General features: G+C 37.2%; 1 protein-coding gene across 1 annotated transcript in view; it reads right to left on the bottom strand.

Moving 5' to 3' along the window:
* The window catches only part of FHIT (fragile histidine triad diadenosine triphosphatase), a 531,592-nt gene extending 522,324 nt beyond the window's left edge, over positions 1-9,268 (bottom strand). Inside the window, exon 1 of the mRNA XM_033071650.1 lies at positions 9,188-9,268. The gene's annotated coding sequence lies outside the window, so the exon portion shown is untranslated. The remainder of the gene's footprint in view (positions 1-9,187) is intronic.
* Between the last annotated feature and the right edge of the window lie 11,028 nt (positions 9,269-20,296).

The following is a 20,296-nucleotide window of genomic DNA, read 5'->3' as shown; positions in this document are numbered from 1 at the left end:
ACCACAACTGCCCACGTGAGATTTAAATTCTTCTACACAGAAGAAAACTCAGAACCATTTTCTTAACCTCTCACATAACTGCAACATTTGTCCATCCTTCCAGTAAAATGTGCATTAAGACACAGAGTTTTGTTAAGTTTTAGTACTATGTTCATTCAATCAGCATGTTCTGCCTCATCCAGATTTCACCTCCTTAAGTCAGAAATGTCAGAATGCTCTTGACAGGAAAATCTGATTTGGTTAAACAGATCAAGACTTTCCAAGTGAAAGATGTAAACTTTGAAAAAGATACCCATTTTTTAGTGAAAAGAATTATTATAATTATTAATAATAATTGTTATAAAATAATCAGTTATTATTATTATTATTGTTGTTGTTATTATTATTATTAATTTATTCCTACAAGTATCATTTTAAAAAACTTTTTGTCAAACAACCCCAAATATTTCAATCATTCTAGAGACAGAACTGAAATGCAAGGGGGTTTATATAACAGCCTTTTTTAGGACAAAAATTAGGCTCTTACAATGCAGCTCCTTTTGTATTTAATAGAAGCCCACTTCTTACTAATTGTCACTGTTTCTGTGACCGAAAACTGCAATTAGTTACACTTCACAACACACACAGGAATCCTTTTGTGGTTATATTATTCAACCTGAACATTAATAGCAGGACTGTTATAAATTCTACAGGAATGCCCACTTTATTAAACCAATTCTGACAAGAGATAGTTCAATGCTGTGCATCCTTTAAACATATTATTCTAGTTGGGAAAACTGCCTACCAGATGAATTAAAGAAGCCAAAAGTGAGACTACCACTTAACTTGTACACAAAGTACTTAATTTTTAAGATCATGAAAAAAATGAAAAAAATAAAATGTATTACTAATACTGTCTTATTTTCAAATAGACCTCATAGCTACAAACAAATTTCATTAGAAAAATAAAACTGACAGCAAAACAAAACCAACAAAGGAAAACAATTTTCATTAGTTCAAATGAAACTAACCAGGGCTATCAGCAGTAAAAACCCAACTTCTTTTAAATTCCAAAATGAAGCTCCTTTCCTGACCTTTACAGAGTTCAAGATGCATACAGAATATTCTGTACACAGAATAAACAAAATAATTTGAAAGCAAATTCACAGAGTGCACCTGACCTTTGAAACAGCACAGATAATTTTAATCAGATTTGCACAATGTTAGTCTGTCTCAGGTTCCTTGTAGTAACGCAAAGATGACAAAGCTACTTAAGGAGAAAAAAAAAAGAAAAAGACATTTTACAAAATAAAACCATCTTTAAATATTTTTAAATATCCCTAAGAGTCTCAGATTCAGAAAAGATTCCTCTGAAATTCTACTCCCTTAAGCTAAGGTGCATAATTCAGGTCTAGAGAGAAAAGCCCTTTCTGTCAGTTATGCACGTTTCTGTCTCAGTTAAGATGAAAAACTGACATCTAAAAGAAAAAAGTACTTTACACTAACACTTTAAAAATCAGGTTTTGTAGGAGTGGCCTGTAGTTGTCTCCTTGATCCTCCTAGCATGCAGTGGCTGCTTAAAGCTTCTCAGTTATATTGATTATCTTAGATTTTTCAGTGCTAATGACTAAAAAATATCAAGATCTGCAGCATAAATAACCTTACAAGCAGTGCTGACTAGTCAAAAATCTCTAGTTACAAAGAGCAGAAATTCTCAGATATACACAAATAAGCCTTAGCTGAACTAGCTGGCAGCACCTTCCTTTGTGGGAGGGCACACATTACACCACGAGTTAAATAGCATTTATAGCCACCAAAGATGACCATTCCTTGTAATGCTTGGAAAAAAGAAGGAAAGAAACTTTATCCTTTATACAAGCCCCAGAGGAGGTCATTGCAAGTGGTTCTATTACTTGTGCCTGATGAAATGAGAATAATTAGCATGGGGAACTGAAAGCCCTGTGTAGGTTCACAATGTCTAACCTCCATCAAATTAGACCTTCCATGCCAACAGCAACAAGAGAGTTCTGCCCCAGCTGGAAAAGACAGCATGAAAGTAAAATGCAGCCAAACAAAGACACTTAAAAAGCTGAAGTTTGGCTTTGGTACTTTTGAGAAAAAGCAACGGTGAGCAGTTCAGAGATCCTCATTAATTATTTGCCCATTTGAGGGATGCAATAGGACAACATAGCTTTGTCAAATAATGTTCTTTATCTAACAGCACCAGTCCAAATTACTCCTGGTCTACTGTCACTGTATGGCTAGAAGTGGAGGAAAAAAAAAAAAACCAGTAATATGACACTTTTTTTTGAGGTGAAGAAGAGTACTTTACTACAAATTACTCTTACATTTATAGAAAGGATTGGAGACAGGGAAAGAACAGTAGTTTATTGGTTTAGAGAAAGTAACACCCCTTGTTACAGCTCTTACATATCTAGTAAGTGTTTATCTTTTGCTATAATTCTTTTTCTTTTTATGCTTACCTTTGAGAAAGATTTAAGGCTGAGAAAAACTCGAGCTAGGACTGAAAAAGATCTCAGCCTGGGAAAATCCTGTTAGGAGCTTTTAAAAGCACTCACAGCCTAGTTGCTTTTAAAGCTTCACTTCTTAGTATTTACAGAGAGATGTTCAGTTTAATAAACCACTTAGAACAGCTGGAAAGAAAACATAAAGTGAATACAATTAACTACATGAATTTGTACATATTCACAGCTCACAAATTAATTTTCTTTATTGGCTGTTTCCCTGTAGAACCTGCACCACCGTTATAATTTTATGAGCAGCAAGGTGAGTCATATGTGTTTCTAAAGAATTTGGTCCTCTTTTCCACACTCAGATCATTGTGAGCAAACCTGGTACTATTTGACATGGTCTCTGAGACAATAAGCAAGAGAACAGTGTTCTGCAAACCAGCTTTGCTGAGAGCTAACACGTGTTGAGGTGGGATCATGAACAACCCAGCTTTCCAGAACAGCATTTCTCCATTTGTGTGTCACTGATGCATTCTCTGAAGCTGCTGCAGGCCAGCCAACCCTTTCAGATTCTGGCAACAACCACATTTCTCTTCTGCCACACTACTTTGGTCTTTTTCTCTCTCCTTTGCTCATAGAGAATTTTACAGCTTGTCTGCAACAGCTATCTGATATCCTCATCTTTTCCTATTAAGTAGTTTAATTTATTCAGCTTATCAGGAGGGCTGAGAAGGGAGCTGATCACTGTGTACAGACACTTGCACAGTCTGTAGTGTGAAGAATTCTGACCTTGCAAACAGAGTCACAGAGGCCCCGGCATGTGGAAATAAATCACACAGAGGGCAATGGGTGGTTCTTTACAATATTGGCAAATATTATTGATAATTGAACCATCCAGTCCCAACACACAACAGAACCTGTTACAATGTGAGTGTTTTAATAACTATTAAACATTTCAGAAATAATGTAGAATGATTTAATCTCTTCTAATGTTGCCTTTGTACTCCAATTCTCAATATACAATGAATGCTCACACACAACCAAAAACTAACATTACACTAGAACAAAGGAAGAACAGCTGCCAAATGGAATAGAACTTTTAGTTTCGTATTTTCCTTTCAAATTTTAAAGCAATTTTCTACATCTTTAGGCAAACAAAAACCTTTAAAGAAACTGGTTTTCCTCAGAAAGTAATTTTCATTTATTTGATTACTCCTATCAAAATATCTATACTAAAATGTGGTTTTGTCTAACTTTCGAGTACCTCAAATTGTATCCTGAGTAAGATTCTTTGCACTTGTTTAGCTTCAATACCCAACCACCTCTTTCCTGATTTAAATCCTCTCATAGAAATTCAGACGCTAATCCTGATTTGTTTTACAAAGTTGCAGACCAGTAACTATTCCCACCCCACAACTTTTTCCAATTCAGTTCTTAGTAGGACCACTCATGATAGCTACATTTATAAAAACTTCTTATATATAATGTAAATATTTCACTATCAGTATTTCACTACAGTTTCTAACAGGCAAATAACTAGTTTTACACCGGTCTATGATGAAAACTGAACCGAACACTTTAGTTGGCAATAGATTTCAGCAACACAAAAACAGGCACAGTAATTTGACAATCAACACTTCCCCAAACCACATCACTGCAGTTTAAATCCAACTCCTATAAAGGCTTGCAAAGCAAGGGAAGCTGAAGTCCAGGGTCACAAAATTTTCTAGAAAAATACTAGGGAGACTATTAGGTCTTCATTTGAGTTCTGTCTGCATTTTGGTTTTTCTATAAATATGTGAACCTAACCGTATTTTTAAACAAGACTACCCATTTTCTTCAACAAAACATCTGCCTAATCAAAAATATCTTAGAGACTCATAAACCCCAGATTTAGGCAAGTTCCCTTCTGTCCTTCCCCCCTCTCTTTCTAATATTGTTTTAAAAACAAATTCCACCCGAAAATTTCTCTGCAATGAACCAAATTCTTCTCTTCTATGATTCATTACAACCATATAATTCTTACATATTTAATAACACAACATACACTGAAAAGAAAGCCTGAAATCCTTAGATGTCCCAGCACAAGAAATAAAAAGGAGACATACATTTCTCTGCAAGTATAATTTCAAAGTCCTTTCATAGAGAGATCTAAAGACTGTCAGCTTGGTTGCTCTGCTACTGTATATTAAACAAGCAAATAATGAAGCTGTTGGTTTTGATTCATGAAAATGCCAGAAAGATCATGGGAAAAGTCTACAAAATTAATGATTTTTCTTTTTTTTCCATTTTTTCTTTTTGAAAGGGGAGTATCAGGAAGGTAGCAAAAGCCCAGTAAAGCATCGAAATGGGCAAAGTAGTAACAACAGAAAACAACAAAACCAAGCACCTTTTCATCTGAGTGACCATCTAGAAAAACATTACTGCATTAATGCTATTTAAAAGCTATTTGAAAATCCCAATGAAACACTTTACTTCCTACCAGTTTAAGGAATCATTATTTTGTTTTCACTAACAGAACACTGATGTTCATTCCTAATGCCAGCTAAATGCAAATTTGAGCCTCATGTGTTACCTGCTGCTCTCTAACAGGCCTTCATTATCTCTTAGTTCTCAGTTAAGACTTGTGCACAAATCCAGCAAAACAGTTTAGAAGGTACTTAATTTTCAGTATTTGCATAATAACACTGAACAGGATAAATAATATGCAAACTTAGTGCCAAACATCAGCACTATGCCAATTTAAAGCCTTATTCTTTAATATTTCAGAAATAGTTTTGAAAGCAAATAAAATGACATTTATAAAGTATTCCAACAAGTCACTATGCAATGACTTCTGAACAACAAAACATCTGCCAAGGCCAATACCTACCAGACACATCAGATTTTTAGTGACTTAAGACCTTGCTAAACCCCTGCAAACATTAATGCTAAAAACCTTTACATTCAGAAGAATTGATATAAATGGGTTTTGACTCCTCATGCAGTAAGACAGAGTATTATTTTGATAAAGTAACAGGCATCACTGCAGTGCCAATACAGAAATCCTTTACTTTGGAGTACCTACAAATGTGAAGCAAATGCAGCTGTTGTTATGTGTTACAATGCAAATCTGATGAGCTACTGGGAATATTCAGTATTGCAGTGCAAACTGATGAGAGGAGAAGCACATACTCTGAATAAAATAAAAAGGTTTATTTAAATCTCACAATTAGGGCATTTTCTTTAGTATTGTCCAAAAGATTAAAACCAGATTTTTTCTCCAAGATCTCTTTGCAATTTTTCAAGTTAGCTACTAGAATAGCCACATCACTTCCAAGAGGAGTAGGCCTTTAGAAGTGCTTTATAAATTTGAAAAATTCTACCTTGTCACTGTAACAATCTGCAGGGACCTATGCAAACAGCTGCTCCCCTGGTACCCTCAGCCCTCCCAGGGTTTATAGTCCTAGGAACCTCCACTCTGGGGCCTTTTATAGAGTGGGGGAGAGCTCTTTCAACCATTTTCCAGTTCCTTGTAGGAATATAGTTAGCAGACTGTCTTGAAATTTAAAGGAAGGGAGGAGGAACTAGTCTTAATTAAGGGTTTCTGCAGAAACCCTCTCAGAAGCTGAGTCACTGAGAGAACAAGTGAAATCGAATTGCACAGTCCCCAATAACACTGCATGGACACTGAGGGGGCTGGGTTAGCCACAACCAGGGCCACATCCAACCCTTTCCAACAGGAATCACATTCAGCTCACACAAATTTCCTTTTTACCAGTAAAGCTTTCTAAATGCTGATTAAGAAGCTGCTTTTCCAATTTTATCCACCATTTGTGTGCACATCATTATGTGGAGAGGTAACTCCTTCACTACAAAAATGTACACGCAAAAGTGAAAGGTTTCAAATTCTGACATTGCCTGTGTACCATGGATACTCAGAATTATCCTGTAGCTTTAGGGACAATTATATTTCCCTCCCTGGTACCCAAAGGAACCCAGCACACATTTTATGAGCAAACAAAACAAAGATTTGGTTAGGCCTTAAAAAGAAATAAATAAATAGAAACCAAACAAGCAAACAAAACCCACAATTACATACGCATTTGAACACTGCACTCGGAAAACATGAGTTATAAGGATGCACAAGGAATACTTTGCACCAAACATGTCTAAGAATTTTATTTGATAAATTACTGGTGGAGTAGAGAAAGACAAGAAGAATGAATGTAATTTATTAAGACTTTCTTTAAAGCGTCCATCTCCCCCTTGAGCTTATGGAAATAACAAAGCAACAAAACCATGTAGTCCTGTAAGAATAACTTATATCTAAGTGAGGAAAAATCTATAGGAAGACAAAAAAGACACTTGAGATATTATTTTAATAAGGAGAAAATACGGACGATACTGGTCAACTTAGATTGATGCCCAAAATAAAACATTACCTAAACAGCACCAAAAGATTTGAAAGTAATCAATTTGCATTTTGCAATCATTCTCCCATTAGGATCTGAGCTACAGAAGTCAACAACATTCTTCTTGGAGACTTTATCTCTCAACATTTGGCCCTCTGTAGTAAGCATGGCCAATTTTTTGGAAGCTGTTTATTTACACACTAAAGCCATTCTATACACAAATCGGCTGACAAAGCTGGAAAGTGACAATATTTTTAACCTTTGCAGAAATAGGCAAAGTTATAAAATTAAAAAATGTAATTGACATTATTGAAGCTGCAGATAGCAGAGAAGAAAGAATGACTGACATGTATAAAACTGAGTAATTCAATTTTCTGCAAATTCACAAAAGGATTCATGTGACAGATGACAAAACGAATGAGAGGATTATACATTATAACTATAAAAAGGCAAATCCTATAAAGTACATACACAGTTGTAATATGCAAGACAAGTGGATAATCCCACGTTCAATGTTAAGTTATAAGAGGTGACCCATTGTTTCCAACAGCATCTCTATATCCTCCCATTTTCCCAGCATGTAAAAGTATTAACTTGGTCACTAGCAAAGTCAATGGAAACTGTAAACACACAGTTCAAAGGCTGTCAAACTAAAACATTTTACTATTCAGACTACAGGCTTTGTGTAACATATTCTTACCATCGCACTCTAAGACTGAGACATAAACCATAACAAAGAAAACAAAATTACAAGAAGCCGAATAAAACCATCTGAAAAATGGATTCAAATAAATGTTTAATAAATAAGTGAATGAAAACAAGTAGGCTCCACAGCCTTCACATATTGCTGCCTTAATTCTTCTAAGTTTTCTCAATACTACAATACCAATTAAATTAGCATTATTATAATAGCATGTTTTGAAGAGATTGAATTAGAACTTGCATTAGAAGTGCTACACTTGGCAAAGTAACAACTCCCATTGAATGAAACTAGCAGCACCTCTGACCAAATGGCTCACAAGGGAAAAAAAAAGAAAAACAAGCTGCAAGAAATAAACTAAAGGTTTCATAGTAAATAGTGGAATGGACAAGCAAACTAAACTCAGCTTTTGCCACCACTCTGCCTAACACAGGAAAAAAAACAGTGGGGTGGGTGTGGGGGAGTGTGTGTAGAATTTTTCAGCACACAGAATGCAACTTTTAAAGATAGGAAAAGTACTCTCCTGTCATTCAAAGATTTAAAACTATTCTGAATGTCTAAAAGTGCATTGGAAGGGAAGTGTGAAAGCAGGTTATGAAATCAGGGGTCTGCAATTTATTGGAGATGAGACATCTTGTCCTGAGGAAAAAGACAGAATATTTAATGCCATTTTTCCATTAGACATTTCAGTGATTCAATTTAAAATTAAGACTCTGGCACATGCTCTATAATGTCTTATTTGAATTACCAACATCCAACATTCAAAAATTAAATACTTTAAAAACTGCTTACAGGTGGACATATTGTGCAACCACTTTGTATTTTCCTTATTTTAAGATTATGAAATCATGTAAGATTTTTAATTACACTACACCCCAAAAAATATTTTAAACTTAATTTTTTTTTCTAAAATCAGCTCTCAGCTGAAAATCGCTGAGCTCACATTTTAGGTTCCATCCAGAACCAGGAACAAGAGGACTATTTTAGGGAGAGGGTACAGCGTGAGGCTTTTTGTTTTCCTTCATCTTAACTTTATTAATTTCTGAAATGAGTTACTAGGAATCTGCAATATAGATCTATTTCCTGGACACATGGTATCCTCGGTAAAACATAGCTACTTTTATCTAATGTATGGTATTGTCACCCAGCCCACCCCTGTTCAGCTAAAATCATTTAGGAACTGGTATGAAAGCACTTGTTCGAACACTTCCACAAAGCACGGAAGGTTTCTGAAATGGTTCTAAGCGTTACTGCCTTACACAGAATTTTAAACTTAAGCGCTTGCTCAGTCTCAGTGCTCCAAGCATGGCTTGGTTGTTGCAATGCCTTGCGTTTTGCTGGAGCATGGGAATTGATGGATCTGCTATAACACACCGTATTTCTGCCGCTCACAAGGGGCAAATAAAACATTTTTAATTAGCGCGAACCGTCCCCACGAGGTGTTTCAGTACCAGGCGGGGAGGGAAGGAGCACGGCGGGGCCGTGAGGGGCGGCGGGCGCGGAGGGCGCGGGGCGGCCCCGCCTGAGGGAGCGGAGCAGCGCTGCCCTCGGGCTCCCCCTCAGCGCCCGCCGCCCCTCCCGCCGGAGCCACCGCGGCGGGGACGGGGACGAGAGGGAGAAATTAACACAAAATGGAGACTTACAGTCGCGCTGTGACACGCCTGCGCGGCCCCGCCTGTGGGCCGGGAGGCGGTGTCACCGCGCTATCGGTGCCCGCCGGAACGGGTGGCTCAGGGACCGTGGCTCCTCAAGCTGTGCCCGATTTTCCTGCCTGTCGCAGATTTTCCTGCCTGTCGCAGATTTTGCTGCCTATCGCCGATTTCCCCGCTTGTGCTGGGCGCGGGAGGATGGTGAGGGGAGCGGCTCCCTGGCAGCAGTGGCAGCCCTCAGGTGCCAGCCCCCGGAGATGAGGGACGCTGGGCACTGCAGGAGCTCCGTGCTCAGGGCCAGCCGGGCCCAAGGTGAGCCCGCAGGGAAAAGCCTCACAAATTGTGTGCACGCTGCACTTGGCAATACGAGTAGATCACACCAGGTGGAGAAAGTAATGTTAGAGTGTGTGCTGTGCTGTGCTGCTGCCCTGCCTGTCTGGTTTAGACCTACTGGAGACAAGAATTGCGATGTTGCCGTCCATTTTTCTCTCACATTGCTTTAATTTTTGGTTCTATGTGGCAGCAGTGAGACAGTCATTCTGTCATTCTGTGGCGGCAGTGGTGTCCCTGCTGAATTCCCTGGCACAGGCACGGATGTTGGAGCTCCTTCAGTTCAGTATTGGAGTCACAGCAGCTCCTTCCAGAGCAGCACGTCTGGCACCGTCATGAGCTTCTGCCATTAAATATTTCTCCTTCCACCTTTTTCCTAAAGTTAGTGCCTTGCTTTCGTTCAGTTGGACTGAGCTTTTTTTGGTGAAGACAAGGTCTTACAACCAAAAGCCAGGTTTCCAAAGGGTCTTTGGTTTGTAGAGTTCCACATGGTACCCAAGAAAACTCTACTACACGGCTACTTTTATACAGTGTAGGGGAATGAACATTACTGCTGAACATCACTGTTACTTCAGCACTTTGAGCAATCAGAGATGCTGGGCTCAAGCCCAAACCTTCAATTTTATTTTATATACTAAAGAACATTAGTATGAAATACATGTTTGATGTATTTGCTGGAGCCAGTACCACTAAGAATTGATGCAAGACACTTTTACTGCTGTATTCATGAACACTGCCAAATAATGACCAATACTCCAGTTACCACCGTTTATCCTGTAAACTCACATTGAAAACATTGTTGTCACCAGCCCATTAATGTGGTATCAAGTGTCATTACTACTGAATGCCAACAGAACACCTAGATTGCCTTTTGATGCCATTGCTGTGCATTATGATGCCTCAGTATCTGTACTTCAAAGTCCCTTGTCTAATCCCAAAAACCACTCTGTGCTGAAGTGACAGCATCAATTACCCCACTGTTACACATTTTGTCAGCCTTTTGTGACACTGCACAGCAACAGGTCTCTTGAGACATTTGTGTGCAAAGCTACCCTAGATATGTCCCTTTTACAGTATGTACACCTGCCTTCTAGGATTAAGCAGTTGAAAATCTGGTAGTGGCTGCTCCTCCTATATGCTCTTGATCCTGAGAAACATCCTGACCACTCATCTTTTTTTACAGAAGCAAACACAATGGGACCAATTCTCTTACAAGTGAAGTATTTTGTCATCAGTGTCACTTTCTGTCTTGATGGTCACGCTTTTCCCTTTCTGGCATGTTTTACTGTCATTAATTTTTAAGGAGACCATATAATTAGTAAAAGCAAATACCATCAGACTTGTATAGGGACAATTTCACTGCCATTTGAAGATGGAAATCCATCCAAATCAAGATCTGCTGTGTAAGATGATGTGCCTATCACACCCTGATGAAAATAAACTCCTTTTATGTGAGTTGTCTCTTGTTGACTCATATTTTTAAAAAGGATTCAAAAACATTTCCTCTTTTAAGGTCGGCAAGAAGAGATAAAAATTTAGACAGTTTTGTTGTGTCAAGCACATGCTTATGATACTGTGAAAACACTGTACTGAAGTATATGCTGAGAAAGCAGACACTTCAGTAAAGCAGCATGTCAGAAAATCTGCTTAAATATGTCAGAAAGTTTTTAAACCACCAGCAAACAATCCTGAATGTTATTCAACACTGTTGAAAACAAACTGCAAATTCTAATCTCTTTGAGGAGCTCTAGCCATAATTCTCCGTTTCAACCTCTGCAACATCTGTCTGTAACCAGAGATTACGTATTAAGTAAATACTTGGAACTGCTAAAATATGTGAGACACACACAAAAAGGTGGGCTCCTGCTACATCAGAAGCCTTGGCTTACCAAAAAACCAGCTTTAATATTCTATTATTAACAGAGAAATATAATACATGAACAGAAGTGAAGTGTGTTTCTAGATAATCTGCTTCTAACATTCAGCTGAGCATGAAATCTCTTGAAGAAAAGACTGATAGAGATCCCAGGAAAACATTTCTTTAGCTCACTGCTGCTTCTTTCTTCGATGGGCCAGTTCACTTTGTTCCTTTGTACTGAGCTACTTTATACTGACACAGAAAATATTTTTCCTCCCTCTAATCCTAAGAGGAGCACGAGCCCGTGATATCTTGACTTTGCCAATTTCACAGTTTCAGTAAGCCAAGTCCTTATAAAAGGTGTTTTACCTGCGAACTGATACATGAGAATCTCTCTTGCTTCATGATGCATGGGGATTGTATTTATTTTTCAGTGAATTCTATATTTTCCAATATGAAATTGTCTTAAATTATATTAAATTACAAGCCTTAGATCTGATGTTGCATAGCATGTATTGTCAAATAAACTTTTTATTGTCTTTTGCCTCAATATTTGTTGTGTATCCAAGAAGTAGGAACATAGTAGTTCTGAAGAAGTAAAAATGGTATAAGTAAATTAAAATCCTGCAGTTTTGTCATACAACAAAACTGATTCTTCTCATGGTTTTTTTGTGCAATTTAAAGTATGTGTTTACTTCTTTTTGTGAAATTATATAATTCACAATCCAAAAGCTTCTGTGAGATGGTAATGTGTAGCCATCAGAAAACCAGTGAACTATCAGGATTTTTTAAGAGAAGGTTTCACTCCTTTCTTTAGTATTCAATTCTAAGCTATCTTTTGTTGGTTTTATTTAGCTGGGATACAGAGATTGTGATGTGTTGGATTAGCACTGTTCTAAGGAGGCTGGCCTTGGGCGTTCATGCAGTTTCATTTTCACAACAACTTCTTTATTACTGTGATGGAGATTTGCTTTCACTAAGTATTTTCTTCAAGCCACTGTGTATTTTCCACTGGTCAACTCATCAGCTACTTAAGACCAGCTGACTGTTCCTTCTAACTTGCTTTTAGTCATTTCTCTTTTTCTCGAAACGAGGATCAATATTCATGTTTCTGGCGGAGTAACAATGATACTTCATCTAACCAAAACCAACCCCTTCTGTGAGACCAGTCATTAATTCCTCTCTGGTAGCTTGTCACCACCAGGTGTCTACTGAGTTTACACCCTGTGCATTTCACTTAACTGCACCCACAAGGCATCTACAAATGACTCTGAATTTTCAATAATAGCACCACATCCTTTTTTGAACTCTCCTCTTCCCTGCCTCAGCAGCTGCAGCTGACCACAGATCTGCAGCCTCTCCTTGTGTTAGGTTTTGTACCTCTCTCTGGAGTGAAGGACTCTACAAACAGCATAAGAGTGTAAGATTGCTTTTGCTTTCAGAACAAGTTTCATCACTCAGGGTTTTGGGAAGTGAGTTTTGCACAGAAAGTAATGACAAGTATTCTACATCCAAAACAGAAAAAATATTTCTGGGTTTATATCAACAAATAAATTACAGAATGTCTAGTTTCCCATAAGAAGCACTGGCAGTGGCGCCTATCTCTTCCAATAATGAAGCACATGTGAAGGACTCAAAGCTCTATCTAACACACAAGGAGTGGAGGCACATTTCCCTCCAGAAATCCACACTCACTCAACGTGCTCACCAGCTGTAGGTGCAATTAGCTGCATCCAATTTACATTTGGAGCACAAGGGACCAGCTTGCACAGCACGCTTAAAACAGCAAACACAACAAGCTGGGGTTTGTCAACACAGTGCACAGTTTCTCAGTTCAATAGGAAACTTTACAAAATGTATGTGCAAGGTATAATTACAGCATGCCACAAATAAAATTTCAAAAGGATAATTGAAGCAACACTTATATCTTGGAAAAATAAGCTGGTTAATTGTTGTAGGTTCACAGATGTGTCATAGCACACAATACAATTAATAAAATATAAATACCAATTTTCAAATCAACACAGCTTGATAATTTGAATTCAAATTTTAAGAACAGCAAAAAAACCTAAAAAACACCAGAGGTCTTTCTTTCATTTGTTTTCTTTTTCATGCTCTCTATGGCCATTTAGACTAGTAGGAAACCAGCCAATTTAGTCAGAAAACCTTGCAGCATAGCAGGGAGTTTCATTTGTCATCACATGCAATAGCAGCTGTCTCCATCAAGAACGAAGTTAGTACAGTTAGTTTAGTACAGACTAAATAAATTAGGTAATTCTTTAGATTGTTAACATTGTAGTTTTGAATGAAGACCAATCTTTGTCTTGGAAAACTTCTCTTTCAAGTAAATCAATTTTGTGTTTTGAAACGAAGGAGCAGTGAAATTCCTTAATGTATTTTTTACCCAAATATTTTTGGTAACTGAAGATATTCAGTTTGCACAAGGGACACAAAATGTTAAAATTGTAAAAGGCAAAAAAGCTTGTACACAAAGATTTCAGCGTTTACTTTACTCATTACCTGTTTCTAAAAACAGCAGTAAAGCTTTTCACTTTGTTCAGGTTTTATTTTAATTCATTCTGCAGTGCTTGAAAAAAAAAAAAGATGGTGTATGGTGCCTATTTAACTAAAGAAGCGACAAAAACCTTAAGAGTGTTTTAGTATAGAAAGAACTGGGTCTTTTTCACCAAAAAAAAAAAAAAAAGGAAGTTTTCAACTACAACAGAAAACTCATTTAACCTTCAAAATCTACTAGGCAATTTTGTGAGGAACCAGAGCAACTAAAACATATATTACAGTAATTAAATATAAAAGAAAAGGTTGAGCATCACATATGTTATCTACAGAAGATGTTAAACAATAGATGGGAATATTAATGCAAAGAATATTCATACTGTGGTACTATCAAAGGCATACATCAAAGTGGAGTACATTTTTGCAAAATCAAGGGAAAATTACTTTTGCTTTGGCACTTGGTTTGACATGCCATGTCAAAAGAAATAAGATGTTTTCAAGATATATTGAGTGTATTACTTAAAAAGTATTCTGCTTTACTAGGAAGGAAAAGCAAAAGGCAGGAAAGTTGCAGGACACGCAGAGCTCTTAAGGCAGCATAGGTAAGCATGGCTACAATCTTTGGTCTTTTGCAAACTAGGCCTAGTCTTACAGATGAGCTCGGGATGAGAAAGATGGTTCATGTGGATTTATGTAAATTTCAATTTTTTTTTATTTGAAGGGATTTCATTTTAAGAAACTTGAAATTATCTTTTCCTTCCAAAGATTTCGTAAGTTGATTTAGAGCTCTGTTTTACAAAGAAAAAGGGAATAAATTTCTCTTGTAAGCAGCTCACTGGAAGCAGCAAAATCAATCACAGGTTTGCTCGAATGTATTTTAAATTGGTTGATGGACTAATGTTGAAGGACTCAGTATAGCTATGGAGAAATTTTTCTGAAATTTCCATATGTCAGTGACACAATGTCATTAAGGGCCTTTTTTTCAAAATCACATAAAACCGATTTAAATCAGTTGTTGTTTCTAATCAAATTCTGCTGACCTGTCTTAGAGCTTGTCCTTTGAATCTGTAAATTACCTGAAAGAAATTTACCATGAGAACAGTGTGATAAAGTTTGACAAAAATGTAACTTTGACTATTCTTGTGCTTGTAAAAAACATTCAGTGGTTGAAACAGCTGTGCCAGTAGCTACTTAAATGCAGTTACAATCTTGACTAGGTCACAGAAAATTAAGAAAGCTGAAGAGTTTGCACACACTCCTGATAGCTTTTGTGCTTTTATGCTCTATTTTGAGTTGTTAAGGGATATTCTGATATCTTTAGATTTTATTTTTGTTGGGATTGTCTGGAAAGAGCTTTTTTCAGGGGGATGAGGGGGTTTGAAAGTGACTGTTGGTTTCATAAACTGTGTCTGCACCTTCCTCTGTGAGCACCTATGGAGTTGGCAAAGGAGGGGAGCTAGAAAACACAGGATCAAGTTCTAAACTGTTCTAAAAGACTCTGTCATAGTAATTTTTATTGCAGCACATTCTGACCTTTTAAGTCATAAGGAACTGATATTATTACAGTACTTTTGGTAAATGGGAGTCATCAAACCACTGTTCCTCAAGATCATTCGGAGCAGTTGCAAGGACAGTTGGTCTCTGGAGCTGCTGGTGGGGAAGGAGTGCAGAGCAGCACAGTTTCTCCTTAGTCCTGTGCCGTGCTGCCCATGTCAGATAAGGCACTGGGAACAACTGACAACAGTGGTCCTCCCCTTCTGACCTGCCAAGCTGTCTCTATGAATTCCCTGTCACTGCTAAGAGCCTCCACAATGGAAATGCCACAGCACAAATACCCAGTGCAAATTCAGACTTTAAGTGACTTCTGCAGGAGAAAGCTTCACACCAGATATCACCATTATGATTTGGGCATTAAGAAACTTTGGTTTGGTGTAATTTCTTTGCCAAAATAAATCACAAATATGGTCTGGAAAATTCTTTATTTGGCACCTGCAGCCAAACAGTTTTCTCAACCTTGCTCAGAATATGTCTAAACTATTACTTTAAACATTAAGTGGGTGTCAGTGTGCTTTTTGTTTGCTGACATTGGTTTAGGATCTATTAGTTTGGGTAATATGTCTTCTTGTTTGTATTTGGGAGTTTTAATAAAGCTCATATGACTCTGTCTTACATTTCTTTCAATAAGGAACCCATGGAGTTTTGAATAGGTGTTTGTTGACTAACAGAAGAGCATGACCAGTTTTCTCTGGCATTAAACTGGAATATAGTCTGCACTAGAAGCAGGCATGGCTCTGTGCAAAGACTGACAAAAATTCACAGCACTCAGTCTCACCGTCTCACAGCCTCAGCACAGTCTTGTCATTTTATTCTCAGCTGTATCACTCCTTTGGGGAAAGGAAAGCATTCCAAACTGGGGTATCAGTAAAGTGTCTCTACTGCTGGTTGGAGGGAGGGAGAATCTGAAGGAGTCTGAGGTTATTGATGATTCACAGTAAGTGACTGAGGGCTGCCACTCTGCTTTCTCCTTCATCAGTACTCTGTGGCCGTGGCTGCTCTGGGCTCCCTAGCAAGTGTTTAGAAGTGAGCCAAACCAGCTGAGACTAACCTTATAAAAATACAAGCTGCATGAATGAATCAAAAGCTATATTGCTAAATTCTAGGTGAAGACCAAGATATTTGAGGTTTCAAATCAGTCCTTTATATGCCTTCCAACTGGATTCATTATGAAAATGCTTGTCTTCTAGAATGTAATAATTCAATAGAGAAACACAAAGATCTTTAAATTGTTGTTTTGCTTTCATATCTTTTTTTTTTTTAAAAAAATATTAGAGTACATAGCAAAACTGCATACCTGTCACAAGAAACTTCTAAGCAAAGCAAAATTAGCATGAGAAGCAAATAGAGCAATACTGAGAAAAATGGTGCTACTCAAGAAACAGATAGTACTATTAAGATCCCTTAGCTGGCAAGACAGCAAGCCTGGACTGATTGCCAACAGAATGGCAACAAAAACGTTCAGATGAATTCCAGTCTCACAGACATGAGGCCACAAAGGAACATTTAAATGCAATGTAGTATGCTTCCCTAAATAAGTGATGGGGAAAAAAAAAATCCCTTTATTTTGGTAGAGGAGAATTTTATATTTGGTAGAGAAGAATGACTATTAACTGTGGGCAGAATTTTAACTTAGATTGGCATTCCACTCAGTGAGTAGGCAAAAAGGCTTGACTTAGCTGATACATTTTATGATTCCTGTAAGATGGGGCAGGATTCTCTAGGCCTCACTCAGTCCTCTCTCAGTCTCCAAAATGCACTCTCTGCTTAAAAACAAAGCAGGATGCAGCTGGATCTGGTAACACCATTGCACAATACAGTGGGCAGATTGGGAAGAGGATATTGGTAATAGGAAATCTAGAAACTCAGTAACAAACTAGTCCATCCTGTAGCTGCAGTGTTCTAATGAGTGCAACCCTATCCTTGGGCACTGAGGTGAAATTATAACCACCTTATTGTGCTGAAAAAGAAGGTTGCCATGTTTTTTCCTAATACCTACATCCACAATGCTATCCTTTGCAATGATCAGTCTCCACGGGGAGCAGAATCTGTCTCTGACTGCTCTAAAATTTTTAAGTGATGTTTAATAAATGATTCTTGGTTTCAGTCTCTTTTCCATAAGACATCATTTGAATTTTAATATATTTAGCATAAAATGTAAAGCCTATCCCTGTGCAGGCATTTTCCTATTACAAAACTGCAGAGATTCCACTTGAATGCTATGGGGGATTATACCTGAAGAATACTAAGGTATGTAAATATTTATAGACTGACATCAACTTAAGCTGTGTAGAACAGATTTTACTAAATCAATCAGAATCTGATGAAAAAATTGAAGATTAGAGTAAGTTCATGTATTTGTACCCTGTCTTCAGTAAAACAAGCTATGAAAAAGATATCACTGGAGTCGGAGAGATAAATTTGACCTGAGTTTTGATGTTAAATTCACATTTAGCTTTTTTGGATTTGTTTTGTACTTTGAATATAAGGAAGCCTTTTAAAGCATGCATTACAAATCACTTTAGAAACCAACCTTTCTCTGAAATATCCAACATGGCATGGGCTTGGAAAGACCTGAAGAATTTCATGTAGGAAGGAGATTTTCATAATTTTGAGGGATAGGAAACTCACTGTGTTCAGTATCTCATCTATATGTAACGAGCTGAGCGTAACATCTCAAGTGCAGGGAGGGTTTTGACTTTGAAATCCATACTCTATTTCTGTAATCAAACATGAACAGTATTAAGTATCAGAGAATGGTTATCATGGTGAAATTTTCCCCTTTCAAATAAACATACTATAAATATGGTACCTAGTGCAATTTTACTGCATAGCAGAGGTTGCATCTACTTTGTATTTAGTGTTCAGTAAGATACGAGTCTGCAAGAGATGGTTTGTAAGAATTCACCTGCATCAGTTTCTCCCCACTTGCTTAGCAATGAGATATCTCACTTTCCAGACAAGTGAAGGGATCTGAGGTGAAGAAATGATGGTCCAGAACCAGAGCACGGTGTTTGATTTGAGGTTTTAAACATTATACTCTGAAAAAGAACCTGTGACAGGGGAGCACTTGGTAGTGCAGGCACCATTCTGTTTCCACTCCTTCTCCTTATGGGAGCAGAGAACCTCTAGCTAGAAATTCAACAGTAATGCATTGCCACATTGGAGACAATCATGGAGTTAAAGCTGCACAACAGTGGAAAAGTAGTGGGGATTCTGTTCATTTTTCATAAGGTTTATTTGTTAATGGTAGGGGCCATATTGAATAATGCTGCCATTTTGCAACAAGCCTTTAGTAAATATTTATGAATATTCATTTTATATTTAGTTGGACCCAGTAGTGTCTGTTTGTTACTTTAATTATTCTTGGTATGAAAAGGCTTTTATATACTTTAGAAAGAAGACAAACAAATTGGAAAGTGTCCTGCTGGCACACCAACATTTGGGAAAGGATAAAGACAATACATCCTTAGACATTTATATTTATTTCCAAACTAAAAACCAGCTAAGATATTTTATTCTGTGCGAACACTGGCAAGAGATCAATATAAACAAAATGATCCCAGATGAGCAGCTCCAGCTCATTGTTATGGCCATTTCTCCTGCAACTGCCTGTTTTAACTATTGAACAATTGCTAGTATTTCTGACTTGAAAGTATTATTTACTTTCTTGTGAAGAATCTCGGAAGCATGGACTAAGTGACAGTGGAAAATTGTATACCATGTTGATATAAATGATACAAAAAATCATGGGGTTGAGGATAAATCTTTTATTCATAACTATAATTTTCATGCTATTGCATCCCTATTTATCAGCCTTCATTACATGTCAGTTTTCACATTCATTCTTTTGGCACTACAGCTCCCAGCAGCTCAAGCCATAAGATACTCAAGATCTCTATCTAAACTTTCATTTTCTAGAGCATAAGTTAAAACCAGATGGAATCTGAATTACAAAAATACAGTAATCTCAATCCATATTAACAACCTGTAAAACCAGACTTTTTTGAAATGTAGACTGCATATTGTCATTTGTATGTAGTGTCTGAAGAGCTTGTTTTATTTGTCATTACAGATTCTGAATGAAATAATTAAGATAGCTTTTACAATAAAAAACCTACAGCTATTTACAAAAATCTTTGGTTTTAGTACAGTTAACATAGTATATTTTTCCATGCAAATCTTAGTTTTGAAGAAATTCAAGATTTCCATATCTATTGAGTTGCCAATAAGAATCTGCACAAAGAATTGAAAGAGGGAGTTCTTTCTTATCATTGCTAGAGAGACTCTTAATTGCACAACATAAGAAATCAAATTGCTTAAAAACTCATGATGCAGCTCAAAGAACTGCTTACAGCCAATAAATAAAAGTCAGATGAGAAAAAGCTGCCTTTATTTTTAGACCAGCCTTAGGTGCAACCACGTACTGTGCCATAGTCCCACCATAGCTTTCAGCCATACTCACAAACAAGTATCAACATCAGCAGCACTTCCTGCAGAATTCCCTACAATTGAAAAACCTCTTCAGGCCATAAATTCATATGGTACTCCAAATATCTACACAAATCAAGTCTTGATTCTGTGGAGTAATCATCGTTTAAAAAACACTTATGTGCATACACACCCATATGTGGGAGTAGTCATAGCACAGCAGTAGTATTTTTAGGCATTTCTGTTAGACATTACCCCAAACTTCAAACATAGCAACCTGTACGGAGTCATTTCAACAATGAAATCTGAAGTCCTTCCAGTTTTGAATTAGAGTTGCATAATGTCACAATTTAAGGATGTTTTCATTACTTAATGATAATTAATGAAATATTGTTTCAGTTGTTCTTTGAGGAGTA

Source organism: Catharus ustulatus, chromosome 13, assembly GCF_009819885.2.
Source record: "Catharus ustulatus isolate bCatUst1 chromosome 13, bCatUst1.pri.v2, whole genome shotgun sequence".
Classification (NCBI taxonomy): Eukaryota; Metazoa; Chordata; class Aves; order Passeriformes; family Turdidae; genus Catharus; species Catharus ustulatus.
This window is presented reverse-complemented; position numbering and strand designations above follow the sequence as displayed.